The sequence below is a fragment of the Callorhinchus milii genome, unplaced genomic scaffold (assembly GCF_018977255.1).
Source record: "Callorhinchus milii isolate IMCB2004 unplaced genomic scaffold, IMCB_Cmil_1.0 Scaffold342, whole genome shotgun sequence".
NCBI lineage: Eukaryota > Metazoa > Chordata > Chondrichthyes > Chimaeriformes > Callorhinchidae > Callorhinchus > Callorhinchus milii.
In genome coordinates, this window is record NW_024705083.1 from 4,083 (window position 1) to 30,660 (window position 26,578).

The window sequence follows — 26,578 nt, forward strand, 5'->3', positions numbered from 1 at the left end:
ATGCGGCATGGCAGGCGCTGCGGGGGGCGCAGGGCGCACTCGTTCAAGGCGGTGTTGCTGGGCGAGGGCTGCGTGGGGAAGACGTCTCTGGTGCTGCGCTTACTGCGAGAACAAGTTCAATGACAAGCACATCACAACGCTACAGGTGCCCAGCGTGAGCGTGCGTGTGTCTCCACGTGCACCTAGCCTGGCACCGAGCGGCGCGGTGACGTCACTTGTTAGCCGCGAGAGGCGGATGTTGTTGATGTTCTTGTGGATTTAGGGGGGATATAACACGGCTCGCATGGGGTAGCTACGGACCCGGTGACCTGGGATCGATTCCCCTCAACGGTGACCCATCAGTGGCAGAATATCTGCCCCCAAGGATTGCCCTTAAACGAATGCAGTACAGCACCGTGCCTGGTGCGGTGTGTACAAGTGGCGGCAGGGGAGACGGCCTTAATAGGTGCTCGCCAACAGCACCTGCCCCGACGTGGGGAGACGATTGCCCGCGTGTCTTAGGGTTACTGTGTAGCTGAAATATTCGTGGCACTGTTCGTGTGCCTTTGGTTCGTCGCCGTCATTGTCTTGAGCTTCTCTGTATCGCTCGGTAGGTTACTGCGTGTGTCTCTTATTGAGGGTTATCGAGTGTGTCACTCGTGTCATAGAGTTTTTTGGGTATGTGTCACTGATGCGTGTGTGTGCAAGTGCGTCATTGGTTACAAATACAAATATCCCCGTGTAGCCTTAACAGAGTTTTGTGCAAGTGCTGTTAGCGAGCGCCTTTGAAGACCGGCACGGCGCACGAGGGAGGCAGCACCACGCCCTGGCCGCCTTTGGCTCCCTCGTGACAAATGTTTACACACCGCACCAAAATACAATTGAACATGAATCTTAAGCTCTGGGTGTTTGCTTCGGGTTGTATCACTGTCTTTTGCGTACTGTGGTTGTCACTGGGTTACAATGTGGGTGATTTTTTACCGAAAGAACCAACAATATGAATCCCTGCAGTCACGAAAGCTTTAAATCAAAATGTGGGTCTTAGTTAATGTTTGTGGCACTGTGTTTATCACTTTTTTTGTGGTCTATGGTGTGTGTGCTGTTGTCATCAGGCCACTGGGTTACAGCATTTGTCACTGACATAGTTTGAGTAGTTTGCGCACTGCTTGAACGCCGCGACCAAGTTTCAATCCTGGCCATGGCTCAAAGGAGTGGCAAGTGATATCTGAATCTGTTCTGGCCTCCCACTTCATCATTGGGAACTGAACAGCATGGTCAAATGAGCAACTGCGTATGGGAGGCCTTCATCCAATTGTGACTTGACATGGCTGTAAGTTTTTTTTTGTAATATTGATTTCGTTGAAGGTATGTTGGATTGAGGTGGGAAAAGGGCCTTTAGACTTAAAGAAAGGATCGCAAGTAAAAAGTCCAAGGAGAATGCCATTTCAGAGCAGTGGGGGAGTAACCACCTCACAGGTAAACATCGCTTTGCAGTTACAACGTTTTTCTAAAGGCAGAAGTAACCAGTGCCACCTAATTCCTTCATCACTCTTCCCATTTTAACATCCGCATATTCCTCACATCAACATGTTCTGTTATTACAACTACACTAGCGTTCGTCACGTATTTTTTTTATCATGTTTCTGGACGAGGGTCTAAAGACTAGGGTTGTTGTAGCAAGGTTCAACGGTTGAAGCACATGTTAATCTTACAAGATTGCGTGACCCCGTGATGTGAGTGCGCGTGCTGTAATTTGAATGGTGTCCAAAGGGTTTGTAGTTTTACAGAAAGCTCTAATGCTGAGCCTTTTTATAATGAGTCCACATGCCTTGCATGTTTTTTTTTGTAGCGTTTGGCGATGTACTTTGTGACTTGCCGGTACTTAATTTTCTTTGCATAAAGAATGTTGGATACATGCTGCCTCTTTTTGGTGCATCTTCATTATCACACTCGTGATTGTGATGGGGAACGTGTACTGCCAGTCGGGTACATTATTAAGTACTGTTAAATTATTTTAATTTTTCCAATACCTACCAAACTACGGTGTCCCTTAGACTTGTGCCAAGCAGTGTCATAATGTGCCGCTTTTTGTGCAGACACTGCATTGAGTTAATTCATGTGCCCATGCTGTGATGGGTTTATGGCATGCCCCATAAACTTGCTTTTTCTCTATTTAGTAAAATAACTGAGTATTGTGCATTGTATGCGGAGTCGTCACTAAGCTTAATTGTGTGAATTTTTAAGAGTGCCTTTTTTAGTTTGAGAGTGCATCTTGTGCCAAGTTAATTTAAGCTCAGCCATGGATGGAAATGTGTCTCATCCTTTAATGATGCCTTGCAGAACACAGATGGGAAATCAGCTTAATTAATTCCCCATTGCGTGGATTGATGTGTAATTGATATGGATGAGATCTCAACCCACTGAAATATGAGTTGGAGAACGAGTGCCGTTTCAGTGGTATTTGTTAATCTAAACTCAATGCTGTACATGCACTTACTTGTAGGCAGAATGCTTACTGTGCATTTCCCAACGACTTTTGCTGAATTTGCGTCTTTGCTGCAGCGATTCCTTTCTCCACTTGCCAGGTACCTGCCAATTTCTAAATCCATTGCCAATAATGAATATTGGGTCATTGGACGTGACTTGTCCGTTCAGCAGATTGTGGATCACAGTTGACACGTTTTTGCAATTTGCTCAAATGTGCTAACATTTGTGACAGTGTGGGGAATTTCCTAATGGATAATAGATAATTAGTGAGAAATGTTCTTTTAGTAACTGGTGATTCATTTCCAGAATTATTGTTCACTACAGTGTGCACACTGGTTGGGTGGTGAAGCGGTTAGCAGGTTGCTCACAATTTGAAAATACGCGAATTCAAAACCTGGATGGGGGTTCACCCAAGCCTATCTTCTCACAACGGTTGATACAAATGTGTATTGTTTTGTGGAGAGGTCACTCGTAGTTGCCTTATTGGTACTCATCCACACCATAGGGATGTGGAATGTATACCACTGGATGAGGGCTGTAAACGGCAGATGACTACATCTCGTGCTCATTCAACAGGAAACTGCTAGATTTTTTTTACTTCTGCGCATACAGTGGGCTCTCCTTTAGAGCTATGTCTCCACTAATTCTGTAATTATTCGCCACCCTCGTGATTCAAAGAATTGTCATGGAGTTAGGATTTCGCTTCAATTCAAGCATAATTTTTTTTTGCATTGTGCATTTTGTGGTTCCAGTAAAATCAGGAGCCATATGAACCAATTGCATAAATGTTCGTGAACTTATTAAAATTTGCACGCATGTATATTGTACGTAGATATTTTTTAGGTTATGCATCATAACAGTGACCACTAGAGCGGGGCAATTACTCCAAGAACCATACATGTTTTACTAATATACGTGGACACAAGTGGCCCATGTTTATGCCTGGCAATAAGCACAAAGCTACCTGTATGTATGCTACGCTGTACACTTTGTTGCTGTGTGTAGCCTAAGCCACCGCGAGGCTGGCCAGGTGCCATGGACTTCCCATATCGCCTTAACGCCACACTGGAGTTTCGATGGAATTGATCAATTGCATGTACAGTGCTAGGCATTGATCGGTGCTCCGCATTGGATCCTGGATGGAATGCGCATTATAATTTTTATTATTACTGGTGGTCTCTTGTGTAATGGCAATTATGCTCGGTTGGCAAGGCCCCCCACAAGACCCTCTCTCCTTGCTTGAATGCCACACCTAGCTCTGTGCAATCTGCCATACTGGCCATTCCATCTCGTGTACTTGCTTAGGAATTGTATTTGACTCCCTAAGATCGAATCTTGATTTCAAGTTAGGAAACGTGTGGTTTATACTAAGGTCTTTTTAAAGTCACCTTTAAAAATTTCCTGTGTACCATTTGCTTTCATCTGTTATTGGTTATACATTGTGCTTTTTGTGTTCAGCTGATATAAAAGCATCCAAACCCCTAAAGTAAATATTAGTCATAGCTTCAAGAGTGCATTGCATTTGGTCTGTTTATGCTGTGGCAGTGTGCCCATGAACATGAGTTTCAAATTTCATTCGGTAGATGGACAAACCCATAATTCTTCTTGGACACATTCAGCACTTTGGTCAGGCCATTGCTGGATGAAGGTCTCCCTACAATGTGTGGGTCATGTGGGTTATTTGACCATACTTAACCATGCTGGTCATTGTATATTGGTGAAGCCAGGCAGTACAGTAGTAGAACCTCTGGTCACGACCATAATTCGTTCCATAACTTTGGTCGCAACTCGATTTGGTCGTGACTCGAACCTAATTTCCCCATTGGATTGTATGTAAATACAATTAATCCGTTTCCAGACTCCTACGAACTGTATATAAATATTGTTTTTTAAGAATTTTTAAGCACAAAAATAGTTAATTATGCGATATAATTCACAGTGGAATAGTAAACTAAATGTAAAAACATTGAATAACACTGAGAAAACCTTGAACAACAGAGAAAACTAACATTGCCGCGTAAAGGTTTAGAATCGTTCAACAAGATGATTGTTTCGTCTGCTACATCAGTCGGTCGATTCTGAGAGAGAGAGAGAGAATATTCGTATGAGCAATTCATGTTTCTATTAAAAGTAATTAACAGTAATATTTGGGTACAGTATTGTTTTTGGAAGCATTCACCGTAATATCGTATGAACGTTTACTTCACCGCATCATCATATGAATGATGCGAGAAGAGATTAACGGGTTCTTATGTTAGCGATGTACGTACTCAGCGCTTTCGCTCTCTAAATTACGGCTTGAATGAGGGGGGAGGATTTGACTACTCACAAAATTAATATCTTACTAGGAATTTTATATAACAACAGTTATATATATAATAACTGTTACGCTTTGTGTTGTTTGTTGTAACCAAACAACAGAAAATTTGGCGCTTACAAAAATAGGCGCGGAAGGGGAAATCGGCCGCGGCCGTGTTTGATCTTCACCCGAGTTTGTGTTCGTGACCAGATTCAAAAAATTTGTGCATTTTTTGGTCGTAACCCGATTTGGTCGTGGTCAGAAGCGTTCGTGACCAGAGGTTCTACTGTATAGATGCTGCAGCACAGTACAGTTTAAGAATGGCTTTTTTTGCTTTGTTCTCGATTGAGAATATGGTTCCGCATCATTCTTCAAGGGGACATTAAAAATTAGAAGAACTTTGTGGGAAGTCAATAGGACTTATCCTATCTATATATAGCTTATTGACATTGGAATGTGGAACTTCCATTGCTGGCTGTCAATGGAATGGAGCATCACCCAATTATCTTTTTGAGAATGGGGGCACACATTTCCTCTGAATGCATGGTAGAGGTGCATTATATTTATACATTTGTAGTGTTGTGGGATTCAGGAGACGGTTTCTGGAGGCAACACTCTTTATTAAACCACCTCGCTCGCAGTACAGTCCCAGAACACTCAGGGTTATTGTCCTACTGTACCACTGTCTGGGGAGGTACTGCCTCCTGGCTAACTTGCCCTAACACAGGACTATACTCAGGGTCCTCCGGCTATGGGTGCCTAGGGGGAGGCTATTCTAACTCGCCCTAGCCAGGGTGCGAGTTCTGACCACTGACCCACTGGACCCGGCCCTTACAAGGACGTCGGGCCAGGGTTCCCAGGGTCTCACCACTGAGCCGCACAGAGTCCCGGCCCTGATAAGGACAGCGGGGCTCGGGGTCTCAGGGTCCTATCTAGCTGGTCTTCGGCTTTGGTCTTCAACTGGTCCCGATCGGCTGGGGAGGTGCCCTTTTATGCCCCTTGCCCATCGAGGGGTGGGGTTGCTTGGGATCCTAGATCCCCCACAGCCTCCCCCCCGTTGGTAGTGGCGAGGGGCTTAGCTGTCTGGGATCCTGAGCCCCCAGCGCCTCTCCCCTCTTTGGCTTTTACTGCAGCCCTCCCCTGGCGGTACGAGGTACCGCCTGCAGATGGGTCCTGTCTACCACTGCCTGTAAGTGCGGCCATCTACGGCACTACACATTACTAGCAGCCCCATATTCCTTGATGTGACCCTCCCTCCCTGCTCCAGAAAGCCAGGTGGAAAAACAGTTTTCAAATACAGGCAGTCTTGAGATACAAACATCAGACTTACGAATGTCCGCATTTAGGAACGAACCGCCATAACATCCGACTTGCAAACGTTCGGTCGCACTTCTGAACTGAACCGCGAAACTATTTTTCTCGGAGGAGCAATCTTCCACGAGATGTAATAACTCCCTTCCGACAAGCAAGCTAGCATCAGGATTCAAGGTAAGTAAAAATAAAACAGTTCTTTTATTTCATTTTCATCTTTCATATTATTTACAGCAATACATCAATCCCCTGTTGGATGAAGGGCTCCTCCCACCGTGCCGACGTGGGATATTTAGCGCTCATGAACCGGTTAAGCACTGTGGAATGCAGGTGAAGTCTCCACGCAGATATGTGCGAAGACGTCACCACCGCACACGCGCACTTGGGAGAGTAGCACCCAGACGGACAGGAATCCACTCAGGTTATCTGACCAGAAAACTTCTAATTTAGTATGATTTGAAACCTCCAGAGGCTATTATTTCATGTGGCCTGCTTGGACACTATGGGATTAGTGTGATTATGGTTTACCTTGAAAGGCAGAACATTTTAAAGCAAATTGGTTTAATGCCAGGAAAACATGTACAAGATTAATATGCAATATTGTAAAGGGATTAACCATTGAATTGTGCAGCACTGAAAGATAGCAACGTTAAATTCCTACTTAAAGAATATGAATTTTGTAATCGATGTAATTGGCAAGTAATCAGGAGGCTCATTCATATACTGTACTGTATTATAGAAGGGGAATATGAGTGGAACCCTAACCTCGAGGCAAACGTGTGCATTTACTGGTAGGAATTTTACAAAGTTTATGATTGTTTTATGTTTAAGCCCCCATGATGACATGTGATATAGTATACTTTTATAGTCCTGTCTGATGTTTTGAGATATGGAGCCTAATGCAGATTAGTAATGTATTAGAGACCACAAGAAAAAAGATTGCTTGTAACATTGAAGTGAAATTGGGTTAAAGGCATTCCCACAGTGTATTGTGCAGCTTAGATGGAAACTGTATGTGAATTGAACAGATACAGTGCTTCCTCGGTTAACAATATTAATTGGTACCACGAAACCGTCGTTAATTGAAATTGTCGTATAGGAAATACATATAGGAAATTATTTAAAGGCTTAATTTTTTGTAAGATGGTCAAAAGTTTACCTTTGTAAAAACATAGATATAATATTTAAACATAAGAACATATTAAAGCATTGCTATTAAGAGAAACATCGATAAATAATGAATAAATAGAGCATAAATGTAAATTCTTACCTAAGGCTCTCAAAACACTCATAGAAGGGCGTCGCTGATTGGCTGAGGTCTGCTGAGTCCACTTAAGAGCGTTTGGATTGTCCGAAATTGGCAGTCGCGTGATATTGTAAACCTATCGTTCATCGAAAATGTATTGTTAATATAAGCAATGGGACCCTATGGTAGGGAGATCCCTAATCGAAATATCGTTAATGGCATCGTAAACGTAGTACTATTGTACTGTATAATCTTAGGTCAACTTTGCATGTGACATTACTTTGACCACGCTGTGTGGATTGGGGCGAGTGCCACCAGAAAGGAGCATTGGTACTCTACTGGCAAGGGACAAGCAGTCATGAGGGGATGCATGTCACAGTAAAGTATAGTCGTGTTCGCCAAGTAATTTGTATTCCTTTTTATTCAAAGTAAATCATCCTAATGTTGCTGGAGAGAAAAATACATTTTAATTAGAAACGCGTCGCCAGTAATGCACTCCCGTGTCTCAGCATTCCAGGATGATGATCTAGAACTACTTATTAAGTCACTTCAATATGCCCTATTCATCCACACCCAGGGGCACATGTCTCATACACCACCCAAAATTGTTAATTGCATGTCAATGAAATAGAAAAAGACCAGTGAAAATGCAAATGTAATAGGATCATTTATTGTGCAGTCATTGGTAGCTTGACTAAAACCATCAATTTGCTTCTGTCAAGACCGGGTTTAAGCTGCCATGGCGGGGACATTTTTACGCCCTCCCTTGGTGTACAGGAGGTCGTGGGTTCGACCCTGACGCCTATTTATTTTTTGGAGTTTGCATGTTCTCTCCGTGGTCGTGTGGATTTTTCTCTGGGTTCTGAGTTTTTTCCCTCTATATTGAGAAACATGCGTTAAGAGTATTTGGCTGCTATAATATCCACTTGATAATTCACTTTGTTGAGCTATAATTTGTGGCCAGGTCACTTCTGACAAAATAGCTATATAGCTCAGTGGCCTACTTGGTAAAATAAAAAAATATTTAGTTTGAAATCCAGGATCTCATTGGTATTGACTCAGTGCTTAAACACATAGTTAACCTGAGCCACCTCGCCACCTCCTCTCCAAATCATTGTCTCCAGTCACGTGTACCTGTTGTAAATGTCATGAGTGGAAACAGGTTTAACAGCTGACACGAGTGACATCGGGGTTACTGCATGCGCAAATCCTGTCTTGTCTGCACCTTTCTGTATTGATGCACATTTAAAGTGTCACTACCATCAATGGTGCTTATGTATTGCATTATCGGTGAATACATACTGCTGCAAGATACACTATGGTCTATTCAACTGTACCGCTCTTACTGGGTGAACTCTTGCATATTTGAAAAATATGTTTAAAAAAATCACTCGAATTTTACCTAACAATATACGTATGGACAAACTTTCTCTGTTTGAAATTAGAACATTTGTGTACCTTCCTAATAAGGAAGAACTGCTAGTTTTATTTATTATGCCTTTTACCAAAGAAAGCCTCACTGAGTCTCATTACTGTTTTTCAGAAGTGCCCTGACAAGCATAGGACATCTTCATTCATAAGAAATTCAGAACATCTTGTGAATGTGATTAAAGATATTAAACTTAACCCTAATGATATTCTGGTGAGTTTTGATGTGATTTCTCACTAAGGTTCACTTCTGAAAAAAGGTTCCAGTGAATGAGTCGCTTAAATTACCAGTCCCTCCAGAAAAACGCGGAGTTTTTGGTGATTGTTGCGGGCAAAATCGTTGATTATGCGGCACGTTTTCTTAAAAAATGCGATGGAATATGCGGGATATTTATGCAATTGTATGCGATTAAATTGCGGGAACTTGCAAAAATTGCGGGAACTTGCAAAAACTGCGGTTTGATGAAAAAGAGAAAAAAAGTGATTCCCCAACACCCTATTCACTCGGCTACTACTTTAATGTAAAGATCATTTCTTATTACTTCCTATGATAAGCAAGCATACTACATCACAGAAAGTGTGGGAATATTTAAGTTCTCATCTTGTTTTATTTCAGACCTTAACAACAGATGGCTCAAACTTACAAAACATTGAGTCGAACAAGTTCTGTAGCTTTACAAAATGAATATGCTACAACTTCTGTAAAAATGAATAAATAAAATATTAAAAAATAAAATGTGTGCTTCCTGTTTTACAGAGGTAGCTATACAAAACAGACATCTTCTGTTAAAATAAGTGTTTTCAGTGCACAGTAACGTAAGCAATACAGTAACAGTACAGTCTTACAGTAATGTAAATGTACATACTACTAACAAAAAAGTGCAATCTTACAACTGTAAAGTTGCATAAACTCCTGAATAAAACTAACTACGTAGCCTCTAACACTTCATAACGTTCCCATGGCAACAGGGGAAATGGCTGCGCTTGTGTGAAGTAAACGCAACATTTTTCAACTTTCTGCTAAGATATATGTGACTTCTTGCAACGAAAATGCGGGGATAATGAAATCATGCAAGCCCGCATATTTTGCGCGCGGAAATCTGCAATTTATGCGGCGAAAGTGCGGCGTATTTGAAAAAACGCGCCCCCCGCATAAATATGCGGACTTTGGCTGATTTTGCGTGGAATCTTGCGATCGCATAATCGCGTTTTTCTGGAGGGACTGAATTACTTGATACACTCGTAAAGAATACAGGTTTGACAAAATATATCCGAAACTCGCTGACATTGTTAAAATAACACTTACTTCTTATGGAGAGCAATGGGCTCTCCTTTATCTCCTGCTATAGCAAATCTGTACATGGAAAACTTTGAAACAAGAGCACTTGCCTCGAGCACATTAAAACCATCCTTTTGGTTTAGATATGTGGATGACACTTTGGTTGTCTGGCCACATGGTAAAGATACACTTAACGATTTTCTAAATCATCTCAATGCACAAAACCCGGCCATTCAGTTCACCATGGAAATGGAGGTGAATAACACACTCCCGTTCCTGGATATTTTACTTGGCATAGTCTAAATGGTAAAATAACACAGCGTTTACAGAAAGCGAACGCACACTGATGCCTATCTGAATGCAGATTCACATCATCACCTAGCTCAGAAATCCTCTCTTACCAAGATGCTCATACACCGGGCTAAAACAGTGTCTGATGATGAAAGTCTAGTGAGAGAGATTAAACATGTTAAATAAGCACGACGACAGAATGGCTACAATAATGCTCAAATTAACAGAGCACTGAATGCCAAATCACAATCGCAAAGCAACACTGCTGAAAGCGATCAGATTGTTAAAACAATTAAAATACCATATCTCAGGAGTAACTGCAAAAGCAAAACATTAAAGTAAGATTTGGTACAGTACACGGAATTCAAAAACTAGTATCTTGCACTAAAGACGAATTACCTAAATTATTAACAGAAGGTGTATATCGGATTAATTTTTGTGGCAGATGCTATATTGGACAGATGGGACGTAACATCGGCGTAAGACTAACAGAACCCCTAAAGAAATATTAAATTATCTCAAGCACAACTGTCGGCAGTGGCAGAACATGCTTGCCAACAAGGACACTCAATTGATTTTGATAACGTTGAAGTGTTGTGTAAAACGAATTATTACTGGCTAAGACTAATTAGAGAATACATTGAAATTGAGAGACGTATAAATAACTTTAATTGCTCTGACAGATCCAGGCTTAGTGCGGCCTGGAAGCGTATTATTAAATAATACATATTTCAATTCTTGACGTGGTTTACATCCTTCCAATGATTGCTCAATCTTAATCCATCTTCTCGATTAAAGTTTTGTCTGTTTTTGTTTATCCGGATGGCTTCATGAACAAATCTCTGAAGGTGGCCCGAGGGTTTGCAGAGCAACTTGGTCTCGAAGAAAACAATGTCGTGTGCCCACAGCGTTGAAACAATGATCCGCCACCGCCGAGGAGTTGGTTCTGCCGTGTTTCAAATCCGCTTTGTGTTCGCGAACCCGGTCTCAGACCCACCTCTTCCCCCGGTGCCAGCCCCCACCTGTCCCTGCACGCCACAAACCCTCTCCCCCTGTGAACTCCTTCCCTTCCCTTTCCCCTCCCGTGCCTATATAAAGCCACAACAGCAGATCATTTTTTTCTCACCTGAAGATGGACGCTTGTGTTGCGACCGAAACATCGTTTTTTTTCTACCTACGTGACTTTACCGAAAGAACCAGAGAGTATGATTCCTGCAGTCACGAAAGCTTCAAATCAAGATTCTAGTATTGCTCATCAACAAAATAATTTGGCATATTTGCCCACTTGACAACTTGATTTGATTGGCTCTTTTGGCTAGTGATATACCTACACGGGCTGACCAAAAAATGTTTTATGAATAAGGTTTTTGGATCGTGACTCTGCCAGGGAAGGTATACCTCGCCCTGGAGTGGAACGCCGAGTCAAGTCCCTTTAGGTCTTGTTTGGACCTTTCAGGTTTTAAGCAACCCTTTGATGAATTTCACCAGTTTATTGTTGGGCAAGTCCGTAATACTTAATACAAAAGTTTTGTGCATGTTGCATCATTCTTCCTGAGTTTTCTTGCTCTCTCATTGCAGACAGACTGCTTTTGCATAAACGATTTCCATTGTAGTCAGAAAGTATTAACACAACAGAAAATCCATAGTGGTGTGATTAATAGTAATAGGTTCCTTGAGTTTATTCAATGTCTACGACTGATGGTTAACAGACATCAGGCTTTAAACAGACAAGGGATCCATAGAAGCAAGCAGTTGGGTGTAGGTGAACCGTAAAGATGTTTGTTAACATGTCGGCTTACGCGACCAATATCCATTATAAAGGTTTTTTGGTTAGATTGTGTAAATATAAATGTCGTTAAACCTGCCACCAGAACACCGGTGTGCTGAACTAGTAATTAATTGGCATGTTTTGTTTACGTGACGCACCTTACTAATTGGCTGCGTTGGATAGTTGCGGGTTTAATGACACATATTTCTGCGATTTAACCCAAAAAACCTTATGATTAAAGATGTTTGTACGAGGGGGTTGTGGGAGAAATTAATACGTCTAATTTCTTTCTCATCTACACACTTGTACTTGTGGTTCATTCTTGCAGCGTGTGCAAAAGCGCCGAGCCATGCAATAGCGTCCTGGGTGGTCACGCATCGTTTTCGTAGATCTCCGCTGAACTTAGTCGACACTCATCAACAGTGTGTAACATTGTACAGTACAATCACAATGCCACAGCTGCAGTTTGGGTTGGAATTAAGACCCAAACGATGGAGGTTGCTGCACAAAGACCTTGCCCTGTCCGGAACCTCCAAGGCCCACAGACGGCTTGGCAGGTTGAAGCCAGTTGGACAGACTTACTGCACGATCCCCAATAAAGAACTTCTTTGGTGCGCAGTTCCATGCCGCGAGTACGAGATAGCGAAAGCATGACATCCTTAAAGTTGAAGCATTGCATGCCATGTTGAAGCAGCCAGCGTGGAAAGGAGGTTACCAAACATTTTGACCGTTGCTGCCATCGTCTTCAGATGTTTCCAAAAGTCTAGCATCATCACACCCAAGTAGACGGTGGTTGTGCTTCGTGCCTCACTCTTTAACCATTCAGGTAGATATTCAGCTCTCTGCGATGGTGTAGGTGGAACACACTGAAGACTTGCTGGTGCTCCGCTGGAGGTGCCATGACGTGACAAATAAATGTTTAGTCATTGTTGTTGTGTTACATAACTGTGGCATTGATCGCATTGAAAAACAACACTGGACACTTTGGAGGGGTGTAGGATTTCCCGAGGGTTCTGCAGAAACATTGATAAATCCCTACACTGGAGTGATTTATTTTAAAATCAGCATCTACAATTGCAAACAAAGTTTGGGTGGTGTTCAACCTGTGCCAGTGGTGGAAATTCCACATTCCAATGGCAGCAGCCAGCAGATTCATGTGATTACTACAATTAACTTCGCACAAGGTGGTTCTTATATTTTCTTACCTCCGTGAGAGAATGCACTGAGATATCATTCACACCTTTCAGTATTGAATTCTCAAGCTTCAATTTGAGTGGACAATTAGTCAGATAATACTATGTTACATACCTCTCCCTCCACATGTAAAAAATCTATGATTTTATGCATTAAATTACCCACAGTCTCAACACGAAGAAACGCCGGACAGGATTTGACATTCATCGTCTCACCAGTCAGGCTTGCTTGAACCAATGCTGGTGAACTGTCAGATGTTTATAGGCAACGACCTTCTGTTAGATATGGGTCCTAGTTCAATGCAAATCTACGTAGTACATGAAGACAAACTAATAATGAGTGCCTGTCGAGAAAAGTAACCAAATTACGAGGTATAATTTGTGCATATTTACTTTGTTCGTGATATCTTCCATAACGATTATAATTATTATTTTGTGTTAATGGTTATTTTTTGATGGGCATTATGAAGTGATAGCTCTCACTATAGCAGTGTACTTACCTGGCAAAATACAGTGAAGCAGAGTTCATGACTGTATATGCAAGAGAGCTATTGAGGCAACAAGAAATGAATCGCCTGATCTGATTGAGCCATGACAAGCACTATTTAAGGGCATTTTTTTCTCAATTTGATGAAATTATTTTACGGTTCATACCATTTTCTGAAAGGCTTTTGTTGAAATGATGTTACTTTAATGTGGTATTTATCAAACTATGCATATAAGCATTCATATGAGTGGAATGATGTTTTGCATGACTTAACAGCGATGAACTAATTTTACTAGATTTCCCTTTAATGGATCTTGTTATGTTTTCCTGCACAAGCACACAGATAATTGTTTTACTCGCATTCATATATTTGTCATTTTCAACCCCACTTGTGTACAGTACATGGTATAGTATATTATAGTATTAAGTTGATTAAAAATGTTGAACTTTAGTTCATAGTCGTTTGGACTGAAAATCCTGATGGAATATGGAATATAGTGATAATATTTTCTTTCTCTACATGTATTTATGGCCACTGCTGTTAATGCCCTCATTCATGACTACTTGTCATATGAGACTAAATTAAAGCATTGCTCTTCGGGGTTCAGGGTTATTGTAGTTAAGAGCTAGAGTTACGGCTCGGCTCCTATTGTCGATGTGGAAATGGGGTGTTGACAGAAAGGATGTGCAGCAATCCTTCGAAAACCGAGGGGATTACGTTTCTGGAAAATGCCGCCGTAGGCAAATTCGTGGTTGGTAAAGTTAAGGGTTATGGAAAATAGGAGGTTCGAGGCTGCAGTCAGACTTTTCATGGCTTAAATTAAATTGCCTGTTTCTTCACTAGACACGAATAAAATGCAGTGAATTATATAATAACATAGTGAAACATAAATAAAAATTACATTAACTCGATATACCTTTAATTTTGAGGGTGTAAGTCTATGATTATGACGAGGACAATGAGATAATGGGGGAAGGGTTGGAGGAAGGAGGAGGGGCTCAGCCCACCCTCCCGTTCTTCCTCCGGTTCATCAGTGAACGATGAGTGGGCAGACGAGGGGAGGCAGGCACAGAGGCCAGGAATGGACAAGGAACACCACCAGCAACACTATCCCAAATAACATCACTTTTTTTTAAATGGTTAGAATGATAGACTCATTAACCCCAAAGAATCGCCCCACTCTCACTACGTACAAGCCTAAATAACACTTGCACTTTACTCCTCAAACCCATCACTTGTCTTTCTCTCTGGACAGCTGATAAGCTACGCAGCGCTACGGGTGGCACGGAGGAGAATGGGACCCCGCAAAATGTTTAAATGCTTGTGGCAGACCTCTGCTTACCCGGGATACTCAAAATTTCTAGGCCGCATTTGGTCAATTGGTATACAGATAATAAACCATGAATACATGAATTCCGCAGTTGGCAAATCCGTGGGTGGAGAGGGTTTGCTGTATTTTGTGGAACCCACGTACCAATTGAACATTGTTGCTGATGTCATTTAACATGCCAAACACTAATTAAATTTTTCTGCAATTAATCCATGAGTCTCTTTCTCCTTGGTATTGGGTGTAGCTACCACGGTTGACCACAGATTAAAGGATATGCAATGTTTCCCCCATGTCAGCATGGATTATGGAAGTCCTGCTGTATTTCCTGTGTAGAGATTAACCATTTCTTTTTCTTAACAGTTATCAGCTTACATTGATAATTATCCACAAATGAGGCTCGATATGTATCTTAAATAATGGGTGATAAATTAAAATGTTCTCCCACATTCTACAGTTTACTGCAAACGTAATGCATTTATCTGGTGTTTGTCATGCGCAGTGATACTCAATGCTTTGCGTTGTTTAAAAGTTTACATGTTTGGTCATTCTCATGTTTTATTATGTGTGTGTATTTTTTCTCCTGCAGGCATCCTTCTTGACCAAGAAACTGAATATCGCTGGGAAAAGAGTAAATCTGGCCATTTGGGTGAGAATAATTGCATTTGAGACATTGCACAGTGAGTTGTTTGGTGATGCTGCATTGTAAGTAGTCCATAAACACATAACAAAAATATGACGCCTTTATCAATAACACTGCATTAATCCGTCAATCTCCCTTGAAAGTAAAAGTATGTAGAAGGTGACATGTTCGGGCAAGGTCCCGTTCACAGCACATAGAGAGGCCGGAGAGGTTAGAGAGGTTGACCTCTGTGAAGAAGGACCATTGCTCAAAACGTCACCTACTGCTTACTTTCCCTTTGAAGGCAGTGTTATCGACGATATGTGTTCTTCAAAATACAATAAAAGCAAGATGTTGAGATTTTATGCCATGGTCCCACCGCTACGTCTTGTGCGGTAGTGGCAGGGCATAGCTGATGCATGGCTCCTGCCAAGCACTGTGAACGCCACATATTCCAGTTGAGCACAACACGTGCTGCAGATTAATTAGAATGCACTGCTAGAATTCCACACTGGCTGATGAAGCTACTGCTTTGGAGTTAATTTGTTGTTTGATTGTTACGCAGTTGGTTTGTCGATTATGTTATATTGTGGTACTTTCAAGTTTGCTGAAAGCAAAACTTTAGACTGGTCCAGTGCCTCAGAAAAGTAGTCTGGCACCGCCAATTTGAGGTACTTATCTTTTATAAAGGTGTTCATTTATAGTCCTTAACATTTGTGTTTAATTTCTGGATTAACTTATGTAATAAAGTGGTGCTATAATTTTGATTCTCAAGGAAAGCACTACAATAAATGTCAAAATAAAAACAAATGTAGTTCAAGCGTTTGTCACAAAACATCGCATGATAGTAGTTTTTCACTTCCCTGCTCCTTGTCTGTTTCCACTTCCTTTAATGTGGCCTGGCACTCTAAAATTACTTGTCCCCTGTGACGTGTTGTCATAAGTGAGCTTTGGGTTAATGCGAAGCGAAATATATGGAGTGAGAGGCGGCAGAGGGGTGGAGCGAGAAGCAGAGATGGAGATGGCACAGGAGACATGAGCATGGATTTCAAGCTGTCACTTCCTCCTACTCTGCTCATTTCTCCCCTGTCTTTCTTGTGCTGTTTATCTCTCTCTATAAGCTTCTCTCTCACACCATACCCCCTCTCATGCTCTGTGATTATCTCAATCTACACACATCTGGACCAGTTGTTCATCTGCTTTTGTCACTATACATCTCCGCATGGTATTTCTGCTTCTGTCACTTAATTTTCATGGCAGAAAATAGCATTTTCTGATCTAAAGTTTTCTCAAATACAAACGTTCAGGGTTTCCAGTCCCCTGAAGAACATATTAAAATGTTACTGTTTTATAAATCTCAAGCAGGCAATAATTTTTATCCACATACCTTCTCTTCAACTTGGTGTGTTGATGAACTTATGCTGGGGGCGGAGCCAGGCCACGCTGATAGTATAAGAGGGGCCCCGAGAGGGGACCTCGGGGCTGTCGTTTGGAGTGAGATCCCCATCATGCTGCTGGAGTCTTCACCGTCGTGTCCGTCTTCACCATCTCGGCGTCGCCAGTCAGGCAGTCTACCAGCTGTCCTGACTGGGAACCATAGTCGACTATAGACGGATTATTTGGAAGTTAACCTGTTGGTGCGTGTTAATTAACAGAGTGCCTCCAACTGTTAGTGTCTCCGATTCAGTCACTACATATGTACTTGTACAATTTGTGCTTGTACTCTTTATTTACTTATTGTTAGTGACTTGCTTACTTAAAAAAACATCATTTTTGCTCTTATGTCAGTTTTTTGTACTATTTGTTTATTAACTCGCTGACCCACCCCTACTGGACAAAGAGCTTCATAGCTCATCAGATTCCACCAGCCTAAATACAGACTCTGATTCTCGCAACTGATAAGACTCTTGCTTGTTGAAATCTGTTCAGATCTTACTTGCATTGAACCATTGCTTCTGTTAAGATGCCCTCCCAGAAGGGCATCTGGCCAATGCGTTGGCGAGATGTTAACTAGCTTGCCTGGTATACAGGAGGTTGAGGCTTCTATCCCAACCCTGACGCCTGTATTTTAGGAGTTTGCATGTTCTCGTGATCACATGGATATTTATCCGGGTTCTCTGGATTTTCACTCCACATTTAGAAACATGCATTTATATTATTTGGCTGTTATACATTTCCACTTGATAAGCCACTTCGTTAAGCTATTGTTTGTGCGACTGATTACAAATGATAGTTCAGTAAGGCCCTTTGAGCTATATAGCTGAGTCTGCCTTACTTGGTGAAATAACAAAAGTTTATAGTTTTGTTTTTAGTTTACATTTATTTGTTTATGTGAAATAAAAAAACGGTATCGAGAGGGGGCATTAGTTATTTTGTAATGGACTTTCTCCACATTAACTCTTCATGATTATTATTTTATAATACTTGGCAGTATCACACGTAACATCTTTTTCTGTAATGACATAAAACAGTTTAATATTGATTTGATTTCATCTATCTATCCATGTGCTGGATGTTTGGTTGCAAGAGGCCTGGTGATACAGGGGTGAAACAAACTGTGTGCACATGTGCCTAGAGATGTACAGCTATTCACGTGTCTTATAAATCCCATTCCATTGCAAAGGTGGTTGTCCGTCCAGCCATTATGCGTAAAGTGTTAATTAGCTTAACATGTAGTTACCGCACAAACAACGTTTACTTTGTGGATAATAATATGAATGCCTCATGCAAACAGAAATTTGTGATGGTGGCAAGCTCCTTATTGCAACAGATATTTGCCTTCAAATAATGTAGCGGATGTGACCACTGCTGGGTATCGCCCACCGGACATTGCAGTCGTGGCCAAAAGTTTAGAGACCAAAAAATATACCAAGCAGTGCACAAAGATAGTAATATTTGTGTATGCACGCATAAGGGAATGTTTATTTTAAATGGCACACTGCTTGAAGTCTGGAACACACACCGTACCACTTTCAGAATTGGCACAACAATAAACGCATTTGCAGCAGCGGGAGCATTTGCAATGTTATCTGAAGCTTCCTTTTTTTACAAGAACAATATACAGCCTGATGAAAGGCACATTGAAACAATACAGTTACCTCCGTGAATTGGAAAATCTACCACTGCACTTGCGACTTCTACACAGCACCAATCTGAAAAGAAGAATAACACGAACTCAGCAGGTCAGTCAGTAAGTTTATATCGGCTAAGGCCCATTGAGCTAAGAATATATTTTTCAATGGTGACCTGGCCAACACGACTGATGTGATATTGCCAGCATATTACATGGCCGGGGACGATTTATAGGGGCTGAATAGAACAAAAGGAGGGAAATTGTATAAACATGGTTAAATAAACAACCATAACTATATACATTGGAAATCTAGTAAGTAGTCCAAATTAACATTATGCATGAAACTTCTGAGAGAAACTCGCATATAGCAGAATTACAATTCCCATTTTGCATTAACATTCTCAAGTTCCAGTCACAAAGAGCTATAATGATGACAGTCAAAAGTGTGGCAGAAATGGCCATAAATTAATGCAGATCAGTTCAATGCAGATCGGTTCATTTGGAAGAGGCGAGTGAAAGCGCGGACACATTCTCGAGACCTAAATGTACTACATCGATTTAGTTTGCGACAATAAACAAAGAGGGTGGAAGCTGATAAAGGGAAGTTGGATTAGATTCCCCACTCCCAAAAAAATAATGAGTTTAACAGATTGTACATGATATGTAATAAGTCTGGAGTACAGCCTTTCATGAAGGTGGTGTGTATGTTAAGCTCATTGTGATGTGTTACAGATTGCAGATCTTTAATTTAACACGGTGTTAAGTCCCTATTTTGGAAGAATAGCTGAAGCCTATTTTTTATTGGGGCATTATTCAAATCAATCTCCCTGTTTTTCCATGCATGTGAAAATATTTTTCGAGTAAATTATTTGCAGCAGCTCAGCATTTTCAATCGGGGATTTGTTTTAATATGCACAGCATTTAAATCGCCTGGTAGAGACTGCCGTCCCATAAATTCTGTGTCTGTATAATTTATCTTTCATAGTGCATTGTTTAATTAGTTGCAGGGTGTCAGACCGTTTCCATCACCGGAAGGATGTCCCTCCAATTAGTCTTGCTTCAAGGTGTTTTATTATGCTCTCTTTATGTGCTGGGGATGTGTGCGATGCAGTTTTTTTTATGGTTTATTGAAAGGGAAAAAAAATCGACACCGAGGAGTTGTAGTGTCTATGTAGCTGTCAACAGCTCGTGCGTGCACTGTTGCCTTTAATGTATGTGGACCATTGAGTGAAGATAAGTGTGTTCGTGATGGATGAATGTGCAAGGATCGGATCTCCACACGGAGGCAGCTTTAGGATGGACGCTTGTTGGGTGATGATCACCAAAGCCCGCGAGGTCAGACTAGACCGATACCTCACGTCCATGACCAATTCAAATAATGCTCGGCCCTTCTAATGTTGGCTACGTGCCCTTAGTTGCATGTATTATCTTACTTTTTAATGGTTCTGTGCTGTTACAACTGTGCTCTTAAACTTGCCATGGGTAGTAGTATTGTGCTCCTTCGTCACTTCACTCATTTTTGTTTCATTTTGAGTAGTGCGTTTATAGATTGGTTTCAATGTAATCTTTCATATATTTAGGATATTATAAAGTTAGGGTTTCACATTAATCGTGTTTTATTTTTATTTAGTCTGTGAAATATGAGGATGGTGCGGGCTATCTTTTAGTTTTAACAGAACTGAACAAAACTTCACAGGCCTGAGAGTTGGAGGAGAAGTGGTCTCATACGAGTCTAGTTGAGTATTTTTATTATTATTCGGGGAAAAATATATAACGGATGCAAATACCTCCAATTTGAGTTTGTGGCTTGCCTGAAGTGCATTGCCTATGTTGTGTATTGAATTACGACGCTGAGGCAGGTCTTTAAGTAAGCGCTTGCGTCGGTTTATTAACAACGGTTGGTGACTGGTGACAACTTCCACCAGAGGTAGGTGCCCTACACTCGGTCCTTCATGTGGACCCTCAGCTCTGTCCCTAGCCTCGGCAATCTCTTGGGCTCTCTCACTCGAGTCGGATCGGGGGTTCAGCCAACACCGACCGACCGAGGAGAGCAGCACCTTTTACGACTACAGTCGGCTTCTCTCCAGACTCCCTGAGCTCTACCCCTGGCTATCTCTTCAAACCGCTCTCCATCGCGGGCTCCAACAACGACCCCGCTTTCATCACGGGGCTCCCCTTAAGTACCCCCAGGTTACATGATGTCATCGCACCTCACAAGCGTGTATGATGTCGCTTCCCCATACTACTCTAAAAAAATCAGCCGACCCGGCTGTGAACGTAACGAAAGCGGAGCCCCATTAACCCGAAGAGGAGACAACAATGGATAACAACAACAGGTACCATGTGAAGCCCGTGTGAAGGCAGAGCCGCCTGCAAGAACCCGAACATGAACATTAGGGCAGCACGGCAATAAGGAAGGCCCTCATCACACGGAACAACGCGGCAATTTTGACGACGATGGCTGGAGGCCGATGACCACGGGTCCCACTGGCCGTCATCGGAACCGAACGCCCCTTGAACGCATGTGAGCCGCAGGCCCGCTCCCACGTGCGGTGTCGGTCAGTGGGACAGACGACACGCCAGGTGGCGAGCGGCTCGATGTCGGGGCCTCCAAAGGAAGAGGCGTCGCCTCCGGAGCTGCTGATGGGGGCTCTGTAGGCACACACACAAGGCGGACATCGTGCCCTCCATCAAGACCCGTGTGAGCCGGCGTGTCGGACGCATCAATTACCGGCCGCTCGGGAAGTGGGGCTGAATCCACGAGGCTAGGTGGTACATATCTTTTCAGCCGCGATGGGTGTACGATCCAGTGCCGGCGGCCGAAGCGAATGCGAACACATTGTGGGCGCCGGACCTCCACGACATCAACAGGCCCTGCCAAGGGCGGTGCAATTTAGGGGACGTGCCAACAGGTACTTGGGGGCAGTGGAGCCACGCTTTCTGCCCCTTTTCCCATGGAAGGCCGGAGGCCTGATGTTTCGGCAGGCGCTCGTTAGCCGCCTGCCGGGTGGCCAAATTTTCCACAGCTGCCTGCCCGTGCCTCGCACAGCCGGTCGAGCGCGACCTTCATTGGAGCGGCCACTGCGGACCCCTTTCTCGAGGATCCCAGGTCCATTTGCACCTGAATGGGGATATTCCGGATCTCGGCAATACATTAGATAGAAGGGTGAGAACCCTGTTGAGGCGTGAGGGGCAAGCCTGTACGCGGCCAGGACCCCCGAGACGAACAGGTCCCAGTCCAACTGGGACGTGCTCACCTGGTGGCACAGCATAGACGTGAGGGTGCGGTTTAACCATTCAACCATGCCATGGGACTGAGGATGATAGGGCGATGTGTGATTTTTCTTGGTGCCAAGGAGGTCACAGACCTCCTTAAGCAGTCGTGAAGAAAGTTTTTTTGACCTCGTCCGTTAATAGTTATTATGGCGCACCCTTGTCCAACATGTAACCCTGCACAAGGACAAGGCCGACTGGTCTGGCAATGGCCACGTCATAGGCCAGCGCGTGAGGTACTCGACCCCAACTAAGATATATTTGTGTCCCCGTTGGGACGTCGGAAAGGGCCCCAAAATGTCGAGTGCCACGAGCTCATTTACACGAGCAACCCCGGATGGACTGCAGCAGGGCCCGATCATGGCCAACCGGGGCCTTCCACTGTGCACAATCGTGGCAACCTTTCAAAAACAGTGCCACATCACTCTCTACACCTGGTCAGTAGTAGTCCCGTTTAAGGGTCAACAAGGTCTTATGATAACCCAGGTGCATAAGTTTCTCGGGAATGGCATGAGTCAATTTTCCTCACAGGCCAGTGGGTACAACCACACAATAGCGCTCCAATTCGGCATCCCAATGCATGAGGAGGCCGTCATGCACAGCGACAACCGGGCCCGCCGGTGGAGCTGAGCCCCGGGCGTGTAGCCCAACACAGCATCGTAACCATTTGCAAGTTGGACCACACCTCTCGGGAGAGACCCAGGCCAAAGTCCATAGGCAATGCCACGCCCGGAGGGGGGGCCGCTTCGACCATTGCAACCAACTGGGCCGCGGTGTGAACCGGGGTTCTGCAGCGACGAACCCAGGGTAGACGCGCACCCGCCCTCCGTAGGTAATCTGGACAGGCCATCCGCGTTCCCATGCTGTGTCCCCTTCCTGTAGATGACATTGCAGGAATATTCCTGCAAGCACCTCAAGCCAGCGGGACAGCTGACCCGAGGGCTGATGTATCCGCAGGGAATATCGCAGGGCCGCATGGTCAGTTCGAACTGTAAACTGCCTGCCATACAAATAAGGCCTATACAGCTGCAAAAAAACCACAATGGCCAGCAGATCCCTCTGGGGCACACAATACCGCTGCTCCGTGGGACAACACGCGACTGCCGGACACTCGGTTCTTCACGTGGACCCTCAGCTCTGTCTGTCCCTAGCCTCGGCTATCTCTTGGGCTCTCTCACTCGAGTTCGGATCGGGGGTTCAGCCAACACCGACCGACCGAGGAGAGCAGCACCTTCTACGACTACAGCCGGCTTCTCTCCAGACTCCCTGAGCTCTACCCCTGGCTGTCTTCTTCAACCGCTCTCCATTCCGGGCTCCCACAACGACCCCGCTTTCATCACGGGGCTCCCCTTAAGCACCCCCAGGTTACATGACGTCATCGCACCTCACAGCGCGTATGACGTCACGTCCCATACTACTCCTCTACACCTGGAAGGATGCCCTGCTAGTGGTGGCTGTCGCCTTTGCCAGGAAGGGTGGGACATTACAGGTGCTTTGCTGTTATTTGCCAGACTTGATTTTGTAAATGAAAAGGGCTATAATCTGTACACACTTTGAATTTTTCTCCAAGTTGGTCTCGGAGAGGAATATATGGAACAATATTGTTGCCAAATTCCATGAAAGTGCAGATTCCCCTAGCATGATTGAATGGGATGCATAATTTTGTGTTGAATTGTTGGAAGGGATTATCCAAGCCAGCAAACTTTTACAATACGACAAAAAATCAAACAAGGTGTTAACGATTGTGCAAACGGCCATCACTTCACATTATAACATCCAACAGTCACGTATGAGTCGTGACCAATTAACCGGGCACATGCAATGCAGTATTTGCATGGTGTACCTATAATTATCTCTGAATATTAATGTTTATTCATGGTGGAGCTTTTTTAATCTGGGTACAAATCATGCCAACCAATGCGGTATAAGAGAGCTACACAACTGAACCGTGAAAACAACCGATGCAGTCGTAAACCCAACGCACTTTGGCCTCGCTATTTCAGACCGTGGTAGCCCATTAGACAAGATAAATACATATCAGAGAAAAAAAATCCTCAATCTATTTCCTAAAACACACTGCAGGAGGGCAGTGCTGGTCGCACACTGAGAACTGGCTTCCTCCTAAAACAATTGCGCGAGTCCAGCGCGTGACGCATGCCTATTACCCCTCGGTCCTTGATTACCATGCCATGTTATTGTCTGCTTTTTTTTCCTATCTGTGAGTGCCACACATTTCTTCTGTCCTCCATATAGCACATGTAGTAGTGTTATTATTATTTATTTTCGCTTGTCTTTTTGCTGCATGGCTGAAGGAAATCTACGTACGATTTTTTTATTTCCACACTGCAGAGCTCTTCTGTTTGGGGAATGTAATTGTTATTCATGGTGGCAGCTGTAACTTTAGCATTGCTGAATTAGGGTTTGAATAAAAACAATTATACTAATACATACCATTACATCAGTATCTGTATGTTATTCTATTGCGGTAGTGTTTTGTGTAGTATAACATTTATGATGTGCTAGTCACCACTCCACTTTTTTTTACTGACGCACTGGCACTGCCACATTACGGATCCTCTCAGCTATGTTCTAAATGCCAGGGTGTGCGGCTGTGTTCACTCTTTGAGATTTCCCCCACTGACTGGGTCATGATGCAGTGTGGTTTGTACGGGATCGTGAAGTCATGCTCATGCCCCACATCGATCTTGTGAAAAAATTTATCGGAAGCCAGGAAGCCATCTTTTCATAGCTGTTGCAGGTATCTCAGTTGTTTAGTTCATGCTAGTGTCTCCTTTTGGAATACATTAATTAACACATTTTCTATGAATTTGTTTCCTTTTGTTTTGGATTTTTTTTCACAATCTAAGTAGGTAGTGTAATGTGACAGTGTCTGTGCTTGTATAGCAATACATTTGGGTGGGACTAGCACTGCAACAAATGTTTAAACTGAACCACGCCAACATTGCAGACTCCCTGCCAAGCAGTCAAACTTTTCATCTCACTCCGCCATTCTCGGCTGTCCCTATCCTGTAAACATTCTTACAAATATATGAATGGATCCAGGGAAATCCTTCTTGGAAAGTTCTTCATGAAAAGTTTTCGACCACTTCTGCCAACATAATTAATTAATTGATCGGTGAATGTGCCAAGTGTTATAATTGAGTGACAGGGCGCATGGGCAGTGACTGGATTGTAAGCGCGTCTTCCTGTACCTGGTGTGTGCAGGACACGGCAGGCCAGGAACGCTTCCACGCACTTGGGCCTATCTATTACCGTGATTCCAACGGAGCCATTCTCGTGTATGACATCACGGATGAGGACTCCTTTCAGAAGGTATCGTTTCCCGCACCAGCTGTAAACCACCATATTTACTGTTTTACATTCACGTGTTTTAATTCTGGTTATGGAACCTGTGTGGACCTGTTTCAACTAGACCAGTTCCAAAATGAATCCTACCTGTCTCCGTGATCCCAGTGTTGTCTTGTTGAAGTCAACATTAACTAATAATTTAATCTTCATAATTTGTTACTTTAGGTAATGTGCTGTCACTAAATGATACCGCAATTTAAGGCTCTACATCCATTTACATTGTGGAGTCTGCCAAATACACACTGAACAGTTTATCAGGTAAGTCGTCATCTGATTACAGAATTGTCACATCCAGGTCGACTTACCCATGTTGTTGGTGCTGGGTTTTGTCATGTTGAAACTATCTTTTTTTTATTTAACATGTGTGCATGACACGGATTGTATATTGGGGTCATAACCTCTTAATAAAATGCAAAAAACGTAATCTCTGCTATGTTTACATGCTTAATAACTGACTTGAATAAAGTATTTTATTCCAAACATGTTGACTAGAACTAGTTTTCCTGATTCAATAAAATTAAGACCATAACGTTTACATTTTAATTGGAATTCAAGTTATGTTTAGCACTACTGTATTTTGAAAGGAATAAGCATGATGGGTATAATTACCCAATTTTCATTCATTATAATTTCATGCATTCCTATTAGCACACTTACCCTCTTCATACTTTGACATATAGACATTATATTCTTCTTTCGTATGGCTATAGATTGAGTAGCAGCTATAAATTAATGTCTACGTTGTAAATCTTCTGTCGGCTTCCAGGCACAGCAATTGTGAAACCACTCCTGTCCTCTGAGAACGCTCTTTGAGAACGAGTTTACACCAACCCATGCACTTGCACAGAGACCCGTTGACTCGCACAAAGACCATATGCTCGCACAGTGACCCATCACAAATAAGTATATTTAAATAGGACAATGCAATTACTATATTTGTGTCTCATGAACTTAATTGACTTATTTTATATGTTTATCCAGAATTAACTATTATATATTATCCAGTATGTGTTTTGTGGAAAGTTGTCCGATTAGTACACTTTGCTACGTACGGTGCGAAAGACGTTAAACTTGCATGCATAAATATATTAGAGATTTCTGCTGTTGTACTTGTTCCCTTACTTATTAATTGCCCTATCATATGT

At 42.9% G+C, this 26,578-nt stretch overlaps 1 pseudogene; it reads left to right on the forward strand.

The window, feature by feature from the left end:
• Positions 1 to 26,420, forward strand: LOC121852043 (annotated as a pseudogene).
• Positions 26,421 to 26,578: the final 158 nt, after the last annotated feature.